An 18,154-nucleotide genomic window follows, 5' to 3' on the forward strand; every position below is an offset into this window, starting at 1 on the left:
AAAGTTATAACTCAATAATCTATATACTTGCAAAATTTGACTATGCTGATAGTATATACAATATAATATATCCAGATATACTCCCCTTATCGATATACTATACAAAACTTCTGATTTTGCATGCTTGTTGATTTGTTCTATGTGCTTTGCTTACTGTTCTGTTTACTGCTCAGTTCACTGCTCTTGGATACTCTGCTTGCTCTGCTCGATATACTCCCCCTGTATACTATACTCATGTTGTTTGATTTGATACTTTGATGCTTTGAATACTACACTCCCCCAATACTGTATCACTCCTCTAATACTATAACATATTACTCCCCCTTTTTGACAAACATCAAAACTTAATTACCATTCGGGGGTGGTAACTGATCAAAAATGGATTTGTACTTGGTCCGGGCTTCGGTGAGAGCGACAGAGAGTGCATTCTTTACATTGTCCATTAAAGAATTATGTGCTTGAATATCAGCCAATAATGATATTAAGCCATCTAGAGTGCTTCCCTCTTGTGTAGTAGATAAGGAGGTGGCTCAGTTGATCTGTTCTTGGACGGATGAAAGATGAGGAAGGAATAATGTGTGAAGTGTCATTATGTCCATCCAGATCTTGTGTTCTTCATTTCTTAGGTCCAATTGTTGAGCCATGAGTTGTTGTAGCTTTGTGTAAAAATTCTGAATTGAATTTGGCTCTGTGGTCAACTTGCTTGAGAGATCGGTGATCTCTTTCTCAATTGCCTCTATTTTATTCTTAATGTCTTTAATGAATAAAGAAAATGTGCAGAGTTTCTGAAATAAATAAAGAATGTGCTTGAGTTGAGGAGTCAACTCAGCAATAAATTTGACAAGTTTAACTTTGCCAATAGCTATAGCTTTTTTTTACCTCTTCTATCATTTTTGCAGTGAGCTCTTTGTCTTTAAGCTTGCTCAAATATTCCGATGCATCTACTCCAGATGTTTCTATCTTTGTTAGGAGTTCATCTAGTTGAATGTGGAGTGCCACATCTGTTGATACTGTAGCTTCAGGTAGCATATCTATCAGGAGTGCTTTTACCTTCTAAAGTACCTTATTTTTCTTTTCAATGGCCATTTTCTTCTCTTGTTTGGCCTTTGCTTTGCATAGTTCACCGAAATCAATGAGTGCTTGCCCCTTTAATTTTGATATGTCTACATTGGGCAACACTATTGGTTTTGACAAATAAACTTTAAAACTATGCTTTTTCATCTTCTTTTCTTTACCTTTCACTGATGGAACTAAGACAAGGGCTTGTGAGGCTTGATGACCCTCGATAGGTTGCTTGGTAGAGGCAACACTTTGATCAGTTCCTTTAGCCTCTGTAGAGTCCTTTGGTGTCTCGGTACTCGGTGTCTCAGTTTCAACATTTGTAGTGCCAGAAGGTGCTTGAGATGTTTGTTCTTGAGTAGTACCTTCTCCTGTTGTAGACTTGTGATCTTCAGTGCCTTTCTCCATGTCATGAGGGGTTTCGGTTGAGGCAGGTTGCTTGACTGGTGGATAAGGCTGAACTTGTTCCAAGACTGATTCACTAGATACAATTTTTGCATATGCATTGCATTCTATCATTTCCTGTTCCGGTGCCTCTATATCCATGACATTTTCATCTATTTGAATGGTGTCACCAGGGTCTTTCTTGGTAACATCAGGATCTTGCTTAGTGACATCAACAATTTCAACTGTAGCTTGCTCGCCGACATCCTTGACTTTAAAGATTTCTTGCCACTTTGCTTTTGTCTCATTTTCCACTTCAATATACAACCCATTCATCAGTTTTAAGGCTCTCTTCTTTGACAAGAAACTTTGAGTTGTAGGTTGTCAGATGTTCCTTTATTTCAGCTACTGACATGTCAGGAAATAGATGAACCAAACTCCTTTCTCTGATATGTTTCTCCAAGTCCATTGTATACTTCCACCTATTATCAATATGCAAGTAAAGTTCATTCGGAAGTGACTTAGCTAGTTCCAATGGAGCTAACCAGAATTTTAGAAGTGTGCAGATGACAGCTTCTTCAATTTGTCTCTTCTCATCATTATTTCTGGTTTCATACTTGACATATCTAAATGAACCAAATCCTCCATATTCTTTTAGATTAGCACAGAAGTTTTCAACACTATGTATATTTACCTTCTTGCTCTTGACAATTTGAAATTTGCTTGCATCCTCTGATTCGGTATCACTAGACTCTTTTGCCAGAATGAGTCTCCGAGTAGATTTCTTGTAGGTCTTTGTTACCTTGGGAGTAGTAACACTTTTTGTTTTCTTACTTGGTGAGGCTGCAAATGCTCTTGTGTTAGGTCACTTTACTAGAGGTGGAGTCGATGAGGCCTTTGATGTGTCCTGTTTCTTTCTCTTCAACACTTTTCCCTTAGGCAATTCAGTGCTTAGTGTTATAGCTGCCTCTTGGGCTTCAGATTCCTCTTCGGTAATGGCAATGGTGCCTTTGACAGGTGTAGAGGAAGAGTCTTCTCCAAATTTCTCTGACAATGCCATAATCATTTTTGTTGCCTTTCTTGTAGCTTTGGGTACGACAATGCTCATTTTTACCTTTTCCTTTACTTCCTCATAGGTTCCATACCTTAGCTCGGTAGCATGCCTTGATAATGTGAGAAATGCATCAATTTGTTGTTGTGTGATCTCAAAGTCAATCTCGTAACCCATCGGTGACAAAGATTGAGTCCTCGGTTCCACAACATTCACATAACAGTAATCAGTGTCAACTTCAAAACATATATCATTTTTGTAATTCTCCACTAGCTGGGGTGGAATCCTATATCTATTATGCATTTTCTTCTGAAATTTACTGAAGTAATCATCCATAATATCATTGAAATTATCTCCTAACTTCTTGATGAAGTCATTAATCTGATGGATGATTGGTTGGTGTAGTTCCCAAACAACTTTACCGACTGATGGAAAGAATTTTTCAAAATAGAAAAACATCCATACCAGTAATGATCCAAACTTTAATGTATTAGCCGAGTTGTTCTTCTTCGGCTTCCTGATGGTGTTCAGATTTTCAAATAGGTTCTTCAATAACACCTCACATAGGTCAATCTTCATTCCCTTTTTCACAATTTTGTAGGCCAGGTCTACTGCTACACAGGGTACACTGTTTTCCCTTGCCGATTGGAAGAAAGAGTAGCCCATTACCCTAATGGAAAATTTTAGTTCTTCATCTGTGACATTATTCAGTTTCAATCCTCTACAATCTGATTCCACTCTGGTTAAACTGATCAAATCCTTTTGTGATATCATCTTTTGGGCTCAGGCATGATCATAAATGGGGTAACTGGTAATTAGATGAATGATTTCCTTGGTAATCTTAAATGGTTGCTCTTCTAGCCACATGAAATCATCGTAAACTCTGCTCAGAAAAAACTTAACCCACTGGGGTTTGACACACGGGGATAGGTTAGGGCTTCAGTTAATCCCTTGATCTTGATGTGTTCATACTTGCTATTCAATTTACCATCGGTGCACAGCTCATCATAGGTGTCTTTAATTTCAACATGACCGAGTTCTTCAACATGACATTTGGTGAAGAATCTCACATCCTCGACTAACAACACTCTATCTGGGATGAGTGAAAAGGTGGTTTTGTCATCCGATTCAGATGCAACTTTGGGAGTCAAAGAGTATTTTAGTGAGGGCTTCTCTACATTCTTGACAACTATGGGATCTTGGATCTTGGGCGCCATTGTAGATTTCAGATAAAAGCTAACAAAGGATCCTTAGGGTTTTAGGATTATCAAACGACCGATGCTTTATACTTAGCAGATAATGGAAACTAGATAAGATCAGTAAACCAGCTTAATAATGCGTTGAGATTGATGTAAATACCTTGAATTTGCTTTGTAGGAGGTTTTGATCGCCTTGGATTCGCTTTGCTCTGCTCTCTTGAAAACTTGGTAAGTTGAAAATGACTGCAAAAATGCTTTTAAGTACACCCTATGCCTTATCGGGCTCCATGTGGGTTAGGCTAAAACATTAAATGCACTCGATTCCTCTTTAACCGATTTACTCTCCTTTTTCCATTTTAACCGAGTAACCAAACTTCCTTCATTTACCGACCTGACAGGCTTCCTGTATTCACCGACTTGACAGGTTTCCTGTATAGTGCTTCAAAAGACTTTGATATAATTTCAAACTTACTATTACATCTTAATTATGTAGATTTGAATTAAGTACATGATATAATAGGAACTGTTAAGATTTAACCTTGAGAGAATGCAGTCCCTTCATACCTTTACTGATTAATTTGGAATAGGTGCACCTAACTCGGTAGGTAAGGTGCTTTCTTCATTTGACACAATTTCCTTCTTTTTCCAAATCATCTTTAATTTGTCTTTTATTTCTTCAGTGTCTTTTCTAGGTTGATCTCTGTAATCTCGAGCTAAGTGTCCAACTTTGTGACAATGAAAACATGTCATACCAGGATTTCTCCATGATCTTAGATTGTTCATTCCAAACCTTATAAAGCAGTTGGCACTTATATGTCCATATCTTCCACAACATTCACACCATATCCTTGTATTGTAATCCCATGGTACTACAGAATACTGTCGGTAAGGATGTGTGTGAGTTCGGTAACCTCTAGCATTTTCTCGGTGTGTAGACCACATATAGTTCTTTTGCTTAAGACCACAAAACCCTTTGAATTTTGCCTTCTGATAATTGTTAACAGACTTTGTCCTACATTGGTTAGATGTGTGACCATATTTATTGCAATTGTAACAATAACCTTTGGACTTAGTGACATTCGGTTGCTTACCTTTTCTGATTTGACACATGTTGGCAGTGTGACCTTGATTTCCACAATAGTTGCAAATAGGCTTCTTTCTTTTGATGTTATTCTTGTTTCTAGCTTGCTTTGATGATTCTCCTCTCTCGGCAGTATGAATTCCCTTCTCAGTAGAGTCTTTTCCTTTGTAACCGAGTCCTGCATCTTTGTTGGGTCTTCTTGTATTCAGTTGCTCATCCAACATCTTTGATGCTTCATAACTCTTCTTCAGTGTTTCTTTGGATTTCTTCTCAGATTCAAGTTCATTGGTCAACCTTGATACTTCAAGTTTCAATGCTTGATTCTCATCATCTTTCAGAATTGCTTCATGATGTGCATAACCTAGTTGATCGGATAGGTTTTGTTGAATTCCAGTCAACCTTATGATTTCATCATTCTTATCAGATACTAAGACTTCAAGTTGTTGTTTCTCTCTTTCTAGATCTCTTACTTTATCCTCGGTTGTCCTCAATGCATCAAGATTTTCAGTCATCTGTGTGCTGAAATGTTCATGTTCTCTTTTCATTGCTTTCAGTTGATCAGCCAGTGCTTTGTTCTTTTCTTTCAATACTCCAATCATTTCTTCAGTTTCTTCAGATATACTATTCTCAGATGATGTCTCAATTTGTTCCACTAACTCTTGAGAGTCCTACAAATCATCAGATAATCTTCTTCTTACTTTCAGAGATTTTTGCATTTGTCTTTGCATGTCTGCAATCACTTGATTAGCATGATCCAGTTCTTCTTGCAAATATACAATCCTTCGAGATTGTTTATAACCTTCCATTGATAAGATCTTTCTCTTTAGGCAATTAAACCCTTTTCCAAGATTCAAGCTCTGATACCAATTGTTAGGCCCAATATGGAAAGCTAATGTACTAAGAGGGGAGGGGTGAATCAGTACTCCAAAACTTTTCTTCAATACTAACTTTACTATTATGCATAAACCGAATAGTGCAGTAACATAATATAAAGCTAAAACAAATAGATAACAATCATACATGATTCACTCCATAACACATATATTTTGGTTACGCGGAAACTCTTGGTTAGAGAGAAAAACTGCGATGGGGATGGCACCCACAACTTCACTACTGCAATAATAAAGAGTGCTCGGTTAGAGCTACATGTTTAGCTATTTCTGATAGCTTACCCTATTAGGAGTATCAAGATCTATTAGATCTACCTTGCTAAAGGATTGTACAACACTTAATCTAAATGTTGCACCTGGTTAGAGGCTTTACAATTTATAGACTTGATTAGAGTCTTTTACCCTGTTAAAGGTTTCTCTTACAACTTCAAAATATTACAATAAATCATTACAAATATCTACAACTTTACATCTGAAATGTTATAGCAGATTCTATGTGCTCAAAATAAGTTACCTTGCTTATAGCATACCTCGGTAACCCATATAGTAACTCCGTAAACCCTTCTATTTACTCTGTTCTTTGACTGTTCTCTAAACACCTTCTCGGTGACCTCTGTGTCTCTATAATAGTCTTCTTACAATCATGCACACACACACACTCACTCTTTAATTCTTCACTCATGTTGTATAAATAGATCTCTTATGATGGTGATCCATTCATTGCTTTGATCTTACAAATATGATTTATCGAACAAATAACCATGCAAATTATTTCATTGGTTAGATGACCTCAAAATCATACACAATCTTCAAGTGCAATTTCCAATGTGATAACAGTTAGATGTGCCTCGATCTTGTAACATATTTTCATATGCATGTCCAGGTTCAATGAATCTGGTAACATGTTTCACTCAGTGTGTCATCTTTGCTGCTTGGTAGACATGAAATGATACTCGGTAGACAGCTCGGTGTATACAAGGTTTTGAGACTACTTTCTTATGTAACCGACTAGAGTGTGCATACTGACTGAATATCTCGATAGAGATAACTGACTAGAGTGTATAGTATAACTTTGAATCATAAAACTAATGGCAACTTGATAAGTAGTAACATATGTGTTATCTATTCCCAATCAGCACGGCACGTTATGTAGATGATTTATTGATTGGATATTATTGTAAATGTATTGAGCTGAGATGATGCATCGCATCGAGACTTATTTGTAATTGATTTTATTTTAATATTCTTAGTGAGCTGACCTACACATTTGGTCTTAGGTTTTGTATATATGAAAGATCTCAATTGATGAGATAGGGAATATGATATGTAAGGTTATAGTATTGTAACATGGTACGTGATAATATTAAAGATCATATGAGCAGACCATAGAGAAAGTTCAAGGAAGGTTTGAAGGTGATTATCAGAGCTTAACCGGTACTGAATCCAGGATTGGAGATGCTATTTTGAGCAGTACATTATTCTAGGATTTAACCATCCTATTGTAGTCATTGTGACTCCCATTTGAGCAATGTGCTCTAGGTGGTTAGCCTTTTTACATGTGCAGACCCCATTTGTATACACATACTATCTGCAGTAGTATCATCTGATTGTGGATAAGGTTTCCCACCGTTGTTTTTCCCCTTATAGGGTTTCCACATTAAAATCTTTGTGCTATGTGTTTTGGATGTTGTTTCTCTTTCTGTTTCATGCTTTAAGCTTCACTGGTATTGATATTAACTGTTAATCTATTAACCGACAATAAGTTTGGTTTATCAGTATTAAGTATCAAGTTTAATTAAGTTGTAATTGGGTTGAAATTCATAGACAATTGATTCACCCCCCCCCCTCTCAGTTGCCTTCTGGTTCTTAATAACCAGTGGAGATGAGTCGAGAGAGTTCAAAAAATCTATCGGCAAAGATAGAGAAAGAAACGACTACCGGAAAGGAAGGAGAGGCTACCGAAATCAGAACAGTTTATATACTATTGAGGATGATATGACATATGAAGAAAATGCATCAGAAGTTGATTACCATGAGAATGACAGAAAAGCCAACCTCTTCATGGCACTTGGCGAACCAGTTGATGAAGATGAGGAAGAGGAGAATATTGAGGTTGAAGTGGACTTGGAAGGTGAACTTATCAGTGCTCTTGAGGAATTGAGTAAAACAAGAAGAGAACTCAAGAGGTTTAAGCTTGTTACAGTAGATGAACAAGATTTCTTGAAGCAATCCTTGGATGAGTCTAGTCAAGTTATATCTAACTTGAAATTGCAGTTGAAAGAAAATAAGAGGATATATGAAGCTTGGTGCAGGATCACCTAGTTTTGGTTGCATTTTCAAAGTTTTCAACAATTTTTGTGTGATTAGGTTCAAATGTGTGTTTTCTCAGTTTGAAATAGTATCCCATAGGTGCATCGGGATAGCCTATTCTTATGGGTTGTTTATTGTTGAGTCATCGGGTATCGACGAAAATGGTTTCACGCTACCCTGATGACTCGATGAGTTAGCATTGGCTTGGAGCAGAGCCATCAAGTATCGATGGAAGTGTTTTCAAGCTACCCCAATGACCTGATGAGAAAACATGGGCATGAAGTATTGTTATTGGCTATCAAGGAGAGTGGTTTCAAGCTATCCCGCGGACCCGATAGAAAAGTGGACGGATCGGAGCAAGTCATCGGCTATTGGAGGGAACGCTTCAATGTTACACCAACAACCCAATGACAAAGTAGAGTGGTTTCAAGCTATCCTGCAGACCCGATAGGAAAGTGCTAGTTAGGGAAAGAGTTATCGGGTATCGGGAGGAGTGTTTTCTTGTTACCACGATAACCTGATAACAAGGTGCAAGCGGAGGAGGTCAACTTTGGAGACATCAGCCATCAAAAAAGCACAATGTCATGCTACCTGATGACTCGATGGAAAGTGTGAAGCGGAAGTGTGAAGACGTCGATCATTGGTAGTCATTCTGATGTTACACTAAAGACTTGATAGGAAGTGTGAAGAGTTGGAGGTTGTCATCAGACATCAGTAACCTTGTTTGGATGTTACCCTGATGCTCCGATAGAACCTGCGCAATAGTTGCCGCTGGAAATTGTTGGTAATGAGATCAATCTTGTCCAATAGGAGGAGTTCACGACAGAGGATGGAATGTATAAAAGACCCAATGGGAATCTGTAAAAGGGTTGTTGTGTTTTTGAATGTGGACTGTTGATTGCCACAGAGAACACATTTGTTTTCCTGAATAATAAAGAGAAGTCTATTTTCTGGTTTCCATTCAGTGTCGGATTTTTGTTTGTGAATTGCAATAATGTTTTAGAATCTTTAAGTTCACTTATGCAATCAATGTAAATGCTTCATTTCTCTATTCTGTGAGTTACTGGGTTGAACCCGAGAATAAGCTCGAAATCTGTAAATAAGTTTTCCTTTTTCAGTTTAGGTTCTTTGTTTGTAAATAACAACATGTCTTTGGCTTGAAACTCCACATAACCATTGGAGGTGGTCAAGAAGAGCCAACCATGTATAGTAGGTTTTCATTTGTGGAAGTCCAGGAGATGGCATTAGCTATTCCTACAAACTAGCCCTAGGAGAGCTTGGTGATAGTCTGGATAGGTGTCAGTAGTGTGAAGGAGATAACTTGCAGGGGAGGAATCTATTGAGAACTAGAAGAAGATCCAGAAGGCTATAAGCCTTGGGACTTAGTCATTTTGTACCCGAAAGGAGAGAGTTTGCCAAACCAAACATGAAGGGTGGTTTTGCAAAGAAAGAGTACAAGTGTTGACTATCTTGCACCCCTACAAGGGTATAGTGAGAAAGCTTACCTTGTGAGCTTGAGGAAGGTGAAACAAGAAAACTACAGGTAGGGGAGTTCATCGGAGAAGACTATGGGCCCTAATAGTGAATAGGATTACACCATCAAAGAACTCTAGTTGGTGGTAAATTAGGACTCTCCCTATCAAAGTGGTATCAGAGCAAGTTAAGACTTGGAAAGAAACCTGTTGATGACAGACACTGAATCCATGGGAGAAAATAGTCTCAGAATGGTGACCAATGCAGAGTTAGCCAAGAAGGTTGAAGATTAGGAGGAAGAGAATAGACTCCTGAGAGAAAGATTTCTACAATTGGAGAGAAAACTGAACGTAGTTGAGGATAAAACTGAGAAAGTAACAATCAGGGTCAATGAAGGGAAGGGTAAAGAATCAGTGGAATAGGATAGGATACCTTAACCAAACCCTGTTCTACCTGAAGAACCTTTCTTTAAAGTAACTAAAGCCTTAGGGGGAAAATCCTTGGAAGGAGTGCCACTTTTTTATGGGAAAATGGAGCCTGAAATAGTTATGGAATGGATTGAAGGATTGGAGAATCACTTTGAGTGTGATGGAATTAGTGAAGCCCAAAAGGTGAAGGTATCCAAGTCTAGATTGAGAGGAAGACCCTTGACTTGGTGGAAGTTTATCCAAGAAGAAAGGCAAAAAGAGGGTAAGAACCAAATAGCCAATTGGAAAGGAATGGTAGCCAAGGTGAGGGAAGCCTATATCCCTAAAGATTATGGGATCTAACTACACAAAAGGAGACAAAATTGAGACAAAGTGACTTGGATATAAGCAGCTACACTGATGAATTTCAGAAGTTGTGTCTAAGATCCAAGGTGGTAGTGGATGAGAGCATCAAGGTAGCCAGATACTTGAATAGCTTGAGATGGAATATTCAAGAGGAGTTAAGTTTGTTATGTCCTAACACCGTGCATAAGTGCTTTCAATTGCCACTGAAGGTGGAGGAAAAGAGCAAGAAGAAACAAGAACAAAGCAACAGAGGCAGAGGTAGAGGAAGATATGGGAGAGGTCATAGAGGTAGCTATGGTGGTAGAGGTGTAGACCAAAGATCCCAAGAGGAATCCAAGTTGGTAGAGAAAATAGGGGATTCCAATGGTAAGAGAAACTATACAAGAAGGGGATATGGCAACTCTAATAGAGGGAGGTCTAGTGGATCAGGAAGAGGGTCCTATTTTGCCACAATGAAGTGCTACAACTGCTATCAGCTTGGACACCTAGCTTATAGATGTCGTAAGAAATCTTCTTCATCCCAAGGAGGTGAAAGGAGAGTAAATTATGTTCAAGAAGATGCAACCAATGTGAAGGCATCAGAAGTGAGTTTAGATTTTGAGAGTGGAGAGAATCTCATGATGAGAAGAGTCTTGATCAAAGAACCGATTAAGGAGGAACCTAGCCAAAGAAGATCCTTGTTTAGGATAAAATGCAAGATTATGGGTAAAGTGTGTAAAGTGGTGGTAGATTCAGGTTCCACTGACAATATTGTGTCAGAAGAAGTAGTAAGTAAACTTAATCTGCAAAGAATTTCACATAGTGATCCTTATAGGGTTACTTGGCTCAATAAGGAGCAGCATGTTCTAGTAAATGAACAAACTTGGGTGGAGTTCACTATAGGAGGTTACAAAGATAATATTTTATGTGATATCTTGCCAATGGATGCATGCCACCTACTCTTAGGTAGAGCCTAGCAATTTGATAGGAAAGCAGTACACCATGGAGAAAAGAATTCTTATACTTTCCAAAAAGATGGAGTTACTTACAAAATTCAGTCCTTAAAAGATGAAGGAAGCAGACCTAAGGGTTCCAATGTGCTGCTAGTTGGTGAGAAGGAGTTCATTAACACCCTCAAGGAAGGAGAAGAAGTGGGATTTGCACTACTGAAACCTAAAGAAGAAAGCAAGGAAAAGAAAGTATGCATTCCCAATAAAGTGTAGCATATACTAAACCATCTCAAGGAGATCATTAGTGATGGAACACCTGCAATGTTGCCTCCTCAACATGCCATCAGTCACCAAATTGACTTCATACCTGGAGCTTCTTTTCCTAATAAGGCAGCCTATAAGATGACACCCGAGCAAAATTAGGAGGTAGACAAAGAAATACAAGAGCTTTTGGACAATGGTCTGATAAGGAAAAGCATCAGCCCATGTACAATGTCCACTGTGTTGGCACCAAAGAAGGGAGGTACTTGGAGATTGTGCACTGATTCGAGAGCCATCAATCGGATTACAATCAGGTATAGATTTCCTATTCCCATAATTGAAGATTTGATGGATTGTTTAGGGGGTGCTAAGTATTTTACCAAGATAGACCTCAAGAGTGGTTACCACCAAATCCAAATCAAGGAGGGAGATGAATGGAAGACAACCTTCAAGACTACAAAAGGACTTTATGAATGGCTTGTTATGCCATTTGGTCTCACCAATGCCCCTAGCACATTCATGAGGTTCATGAATGAAGTACTCAAGGACTACATTGGTAAATTTATTGTTTACCTAGATGACATCTTAATTTTTAGCAAGTTTAAAGATGTGCATCTTATGCATATTGAAATTGCCTTGGAAAAACTATATGATGAATAGTTAACCATCAATTTGGAGAAATGTGAGTTTATGAAATAGGAATTAGTGTATCTTGGGTTTGTAATCTCAAGTGGTGATTTGAAAATAGACACTTCAAAGGTCGAAGAAATAACCAATTGGCCTACTCCTCAAACAACAAGTGAAGTAATGATTTTTCATGGTTTGGCTCAGTTTTACAGGAAGTTCATCAGAGGGTTTAGTGAGATATGTGCACCTAAGCTAGAGACAATCAAGGGAGGTGTGTGAACCAAGTTTGTATGGACAAAGGAAGCACAAAAAGGTTTTAATCTCTTGAAGACAAAGGTGGCTACACAACCGGTACTAATCCTACCAATCTTTGACAAAATTTTCACAATTGAATGTGATGCCAGCAACATAGTGGTTCGAGCAGTTTTGAGTTAAGACAATAGACCAGTTGCATTTTCAGCAAGAAACACAATGATGCAAAGAAAAGATATTCTTCCTATGATTTGGAATTGTATGCACTTGTTTAGACACTTAGGAAATGGAGGCATTATTTTCTACCTAAGGAATTTGTAGTTTACACTGATAATCAAGCTCTTAGCTTTCTTAATTCTAAAGACAAGTTAAACCATAGGCATATCAAATGGGTAGAGTATTTGTAGTCATATACTTCTACCATCAAACACAAGAAAGGACAGTGTAATAAGGTAGCTGATGCATTGAGTAGGAGGTTACTAACAGTGCAAGAAGTGCAGCTCAAAAGCATCGAAGTGGATAGTTTCAAGAATTTGTATGCAAAAGATGAAGATTTTGTTGCTGCCTACAAGGTTTGCCAAGAGTTTAGGAATCATTTTCATAGTGAATATGCAGATTTCACTTTGTAGGATGGAATTTTATTCAAAGGAGGATAGCTTTGTGTACCCAAAGGGCCTATGAGAGAAAATTTGATGCAAGAAAATAATAATGGATGCTTGAGTAGACATTTTGGTTTGAATAAGACTTTGGAACTTGTTCAAAGATTCTACTATTGGCCAAAGATGCAAAGGGATATCAAGAGATATGTGGAACAATGTGTAATTTGACAAAGAGGTAAGGGAACATCTTCTAATGTTGGATTGTATCAGCCTCTACCTATCCCAAATAGGCCATGGGAGTGTGTAAGTATAGATTTTGTTGTTGGTTTACCCAAGACCAAATCTGGATTTGATAGCATTTATGTTGTCATAGATAGATTCAGTAAAATGGCCCATTTTATTGCTTGTAAGGTGACTCATGATGCTAGTCATATTTCTCATTTTTTTTTCAAAGAGGTCATTAGGATTCATGGTTTACCCATTAGTATAGTGTCAGAAAGAGATGCAAAATTCATTGCACATTTCTAGAGAACTTTATGGCAGAGATTGGGAACTAACTTGTCTTTCAGCTCCGCATACCATCCCCAAATGGATGGCCAAACAGAGGTGGTAAATAGAACACTGGGGAACCTTCTCTGATGTTTTGCAAATGAGTATGGGAAAGCTTGGGATCAAATCATTCATCAAGCTAAATTTTCTTACAATGACAGTGTGCATAGATCAACCGGTAAGAGTCCTTTTGAAGTAGTTTATGGCCTTCATCCCAGAGGTTTTTATGAGCTCAGAGAAATTAAGAAGATGGGATAACAACGTGGACATGTTGTTGACATGGCTCAATCCATGAAGGATATTCATGAGCAAGTTAGGCAAACTTTACTAGACAACTCTCAGAAAATCAAGGACAAAGTAGATGAAAAGCGAAGAGATGTACAATTTGTTGTTGGGGACTTGGCAATGGTTCACTTGAACACAGCAAGGCTTCAAAAAGGCATCCCTAGCAAACTTAAAATGAGGAGAATTGTACCTTGTAAGATCCTAGCCAAGTATGGGAACAATGCCTACAAACTTGACTTACCCAAAGACATGGCTTTATCTCCTATTTTGAATGTTGCAGACTTGGTACCATATAAGAGTACACTTCCAGAAGAATGTCAGCAATTTTCAGGGGTCTCACAGGAACTTTAAGACCTACCTTTACCGCCAGAAACTAGGCCACAAGCCAAAAGGGTGTTGGATTCACAAGTCCTCAAGAAGACCAGGCATACCACCTATATGGAACATTTAGTTCAATGGCAGCATCTTCCAGAATTTGAGGCCACTTGGGTCCCTGCAACAAAATTCTCGAAGCTCAGTATTCCCTCCTTTGTGTTGCCCCACGGAGTCACTTGACTTTTTTCTCATTGGGGGAGTATGGTGCAGGAGCACCTAGTTTTGGTTGCATTTTCAAAGTTTTCAACAATTTTGGTGTGATTAGGTTCAAATGTATGTTTTCTCAGTTTGAAATAGTATCACATAGGTGCATCGAGATAACCTATTCTGATGGGTTGTTTATTGTTGAGTCATCGGGTATTGGCAGAAGTGGTTTCACATTACTCCGATGACCTGATGAGTTAGCATTGGCTTGGAGCAAAGCTATTGGGTATGGGCAGAAGTTTTTTCAAGCTACCCCGATGACCCGATGAGCAAACATAGGCGTGGAGTATTGTTATCGACTATCGGGGAGAGTGGTTTCAAGCTATCCCGTGGACCTGATAGAAAAGTGGACGGACCGGAGCAAGTCATCGGCTATCAGAGGGAACGCTTCAATGTTACACTGATGGCCCGATGACAAAGCAGAGTGGTTTCAAGCTATCCCACGGACCCGATAGGAAAGTGCTAATTGGGGAAAGAGTTATCGAGTATCAAGAGGAGTGTTTTCTTGCTACCCCGATAACCCGATAACAAGGCGCAAGTGGAGGAGGTCAACTTTGGAGACATCAACCATTAGAAAAGCACAATGCCATGCTACCCGATGACCCAATGGAAAGTGTGAAGTGGAAGTGTGAAGACATCAGTCATTGGTAGCCATTCTGATGTTACACCGAAGACCCGATAGGAAATGCGAAGAGTTGGAGGTTGTCATCCGACATCAGTAACCTTGTTTGGATGTTACCCCGATGCTCCGATAGAACCTGCCTGACAGTTGCTGCTGGAAACCATTGGTAACGAGATCCATCTTGTCTAATAGGAGGAGTTCACAATAGAGGATGGAATGTATAAAAGACCCAACGGGAATCTGTAAAAGGGTTGTTTTTTTTAATGTGGACTGTTGATTGCCACGGAGAACACATCTTTTTTCCTGAATAATAAAGAGAAGTTTATTTTCTGGTTTCCATTCAGTGTCGAATTTGTGTTTGTGAATTGAAATAATGTTTTAGAATCTTTAAGTTCACTTATGCAGTCAATGTAAACACTTCATTTCTTTGTTCTGTGTTATTGGGTTGAACCTGGGAATAAGCTCAGTTTTTGTAAATAAGTTTTCCTTTTTTAGTTTAGGTTCTCTGTTTGTAAATAACAACATGGCTCTGGCTTGAAACTCCACATGATCATTGGAGGTGGTCAAGAAGAGCCAATCATGTACAGTATGTTTTCATTTGTGGAAGTCCAAGAGATGGCATTAGCTATTCTTGTAAATTGGCCCTAGGTGAGCTTGGTGATAGTCCGGCTAGGTGTCAGTAGTGTGAAGGAGATAACTTACAAGGGAGGAATCTATTGAGAACTCAAAGAAGATCCAGAAGGCTATAAGTCCTAGAACTTAGTCATTTTGTAACCGAAAGGAGAGAGTTTACCAAACCAAACATGAAGGGTGGTTTTGCAAAGAAAGAGTACAAGTGTTGACTGTCCTGCACCCCTGCAAGGGTATAGTGAGCAAGATTACCTTGTGAGCTTGAGGAAGGTAAAACAAGCAAACTACTGGTAGGGGATTTCATCGGAGAAGACTATGGGCCCTAATAGTGAATAGGATTACACCATCAAAGAACTCCAGTTGGTTGTAAATTAGTACTCTCCCTATCAAAGCTACAGCCTCTGATCTGACAAAGAAGGAAAAGGAGCATCAAAAGTTGGAAGCAAAAATGGTAATACTCAGAAAGGAGCTTGAAGAAAGTATGAAAGAAATGAAAATAAGGAGCAAGTATGAAGGCAACACCGAGGCCTTAGACAAGATGTTAGGCAAACAGAAGCAATCCAAAGACATTGGTGGCCTAGGCCTTGAAGAAGGTCAAAGTTCAACTCACAAAGATAAACCTAGCAAAGAAATAATGTTCATCTCTTCAATTGAAAGCGAAGAAAAGAAGACATTCATTGTAGGCAAGGATACCGGCAAAAAGACATATGCAGATGATGTTGGAAATCACCACTCAAAATGGTATGCAGCAATGAACCGGAGGCCACATCTCTTATATCAACATGCACATCCAAGGAGAAATGCAAGAGTTGACCATGAAGGATTCACCGAACTCAACAACATGAAGGGAAGACCCTCAATGAGGCAATCCGATTCGGGACCAAAACAACCTAACTGATATGTTTCAAACTTTCATGGTTACTGTTACCAGTGTAAAAAAGTTGGGCATAGACTAGCTGACTGTATATTAATCAATAAGCCCTCTATGAGTTATAAAAGTAGAAATCTATTTAATGCACTCTGGGATATGAATGTTATCTATTATCAGTGTAATGGATATGGTCATAAGAGTTTTGATTGTAGGAAGAATAAACTGGTACCCTACAATAATTTTAAGGATGTTCCCTTGAATGAAAATCTAAAATGCTATAACAATCAAGAGTTTGGACACATAGAAAAGTTATGTAAAAACTGGAAGATCAAGCAGAAGAAGACAAATCCTAATCAAGAGCCGGTAACTGAACCTAAGCACAATATAGCAGCTAACAAGAAGAAGGAGACCAAACCAGATTGGTTTGAGAAAGAAAAGGAAAAGGCAGAATCAAGTCTCATAGTAGAGACTGCCTTACATGATGAAAGGAAAAATCTATGGGTTGTACATAGTGGTTTCTCAAACCATATGATCGGTGACAAAAGGAAATTCATCAAACTTGAAGACTGGAATGGTGATCCAGTAAGGTTTGGAGACAACTCCTCCATCAAATTAAAGGGAAAAGGCACTATAAGCATTGATGGAAAATTGAAGGCACATGATGTATATTGTGTGGAAGGCCTTAAGAAAAATATGTTGAGTGTGAGTCAAATGTGTGACAAAAGTTACAAATTCACCTTTGACTCAATCGGTTGCTAGATAAAGAAAGATAGTACCAGTCAAGTTGTGGCAGAAGGAAAGAGAACTAATGGAAACATTTATAATCTAAAGGAATGCTATGAGTCCTAATGTATGATAGGACAAGTAGATGAAAGTTGGTTGTGGCACCAAAGATTAGGCCACATAAACTTTGATAACCTAGTTGTAGTAAGCAAAAAGGGGTGTGTGAGGAATATTCCACCCATCATCAAATCAATAAACACATTTTGTGATGAATGTGTAAAAGGTAACCAAACTAAAGTGAGCTTCAGGACAAAAGAGAACAATACATCAAGACCACTTGAAATCGTGCATACAGATCTATGTGGTCCAACTAGAACAAGAGCATTTGCAGGTGAAAGATACTTTATGCTCTTCACTAATCACTACTCAAGAATGGTATGTGTCACCTTCCTGCAAGATAAATCACAAGCATTTCAAAGATTCAAGATCTTTTAGAAGATGGTGGGGAAAGAAAGTGTGTACAGGTTAAAATACCTAAGATCGGATAGGGGTGGAGAGTTTACTTCAAATCAGTTTGAAGATTATTGTGAAACATATAGAATTAGAAGGCAATACTTAGCTCCTAGGACACCTGGTGTAGGGCACCTAGCACTCAAAGAATGAAAGCTTTGATTTATTTTAATTTTGTGTGTTAATTTGTGATGTAATAATGGACCAAGCATTGAGGACTCAATAGAGCCATGGTTGAGTTGTCCAAATTTTGGTTTGAGTCAATTGTGCTTAGGATGTTGTTAGCCAGAGAAGTGAGATGCTTAGGTAGTTCACAGGCAAAATACTCCAGATGAATGTATTCATGTATTGGGAGTCAATTGAGTTGATTTTATCTTTTCTAGGGTGTTTGAGGACCTTTAAGAGCCTTAGAATGCATTAGAATGCAAAAATTGCATCTTGTTGAGCAACATTTTGCAATTTCTTGCAAAAGTTGCATTTTTGGTTATAGGTGTTAG

This window comes from Cryptomeria japonica, chromosome 5, assembly GCF_030272615.1.
Source record: "Cryptomeria japonica chromosome 5, Sugi_1.0, whole genome shotgun sequence".
NCBI classification, from domain to species: domain Eukaryota; kingdom Viridiplantae; phylum Streptophyta; class Pinopsida; order Cupressales; family Cupressaceae; genus Cryptomeria; species Cryptomeria japonica.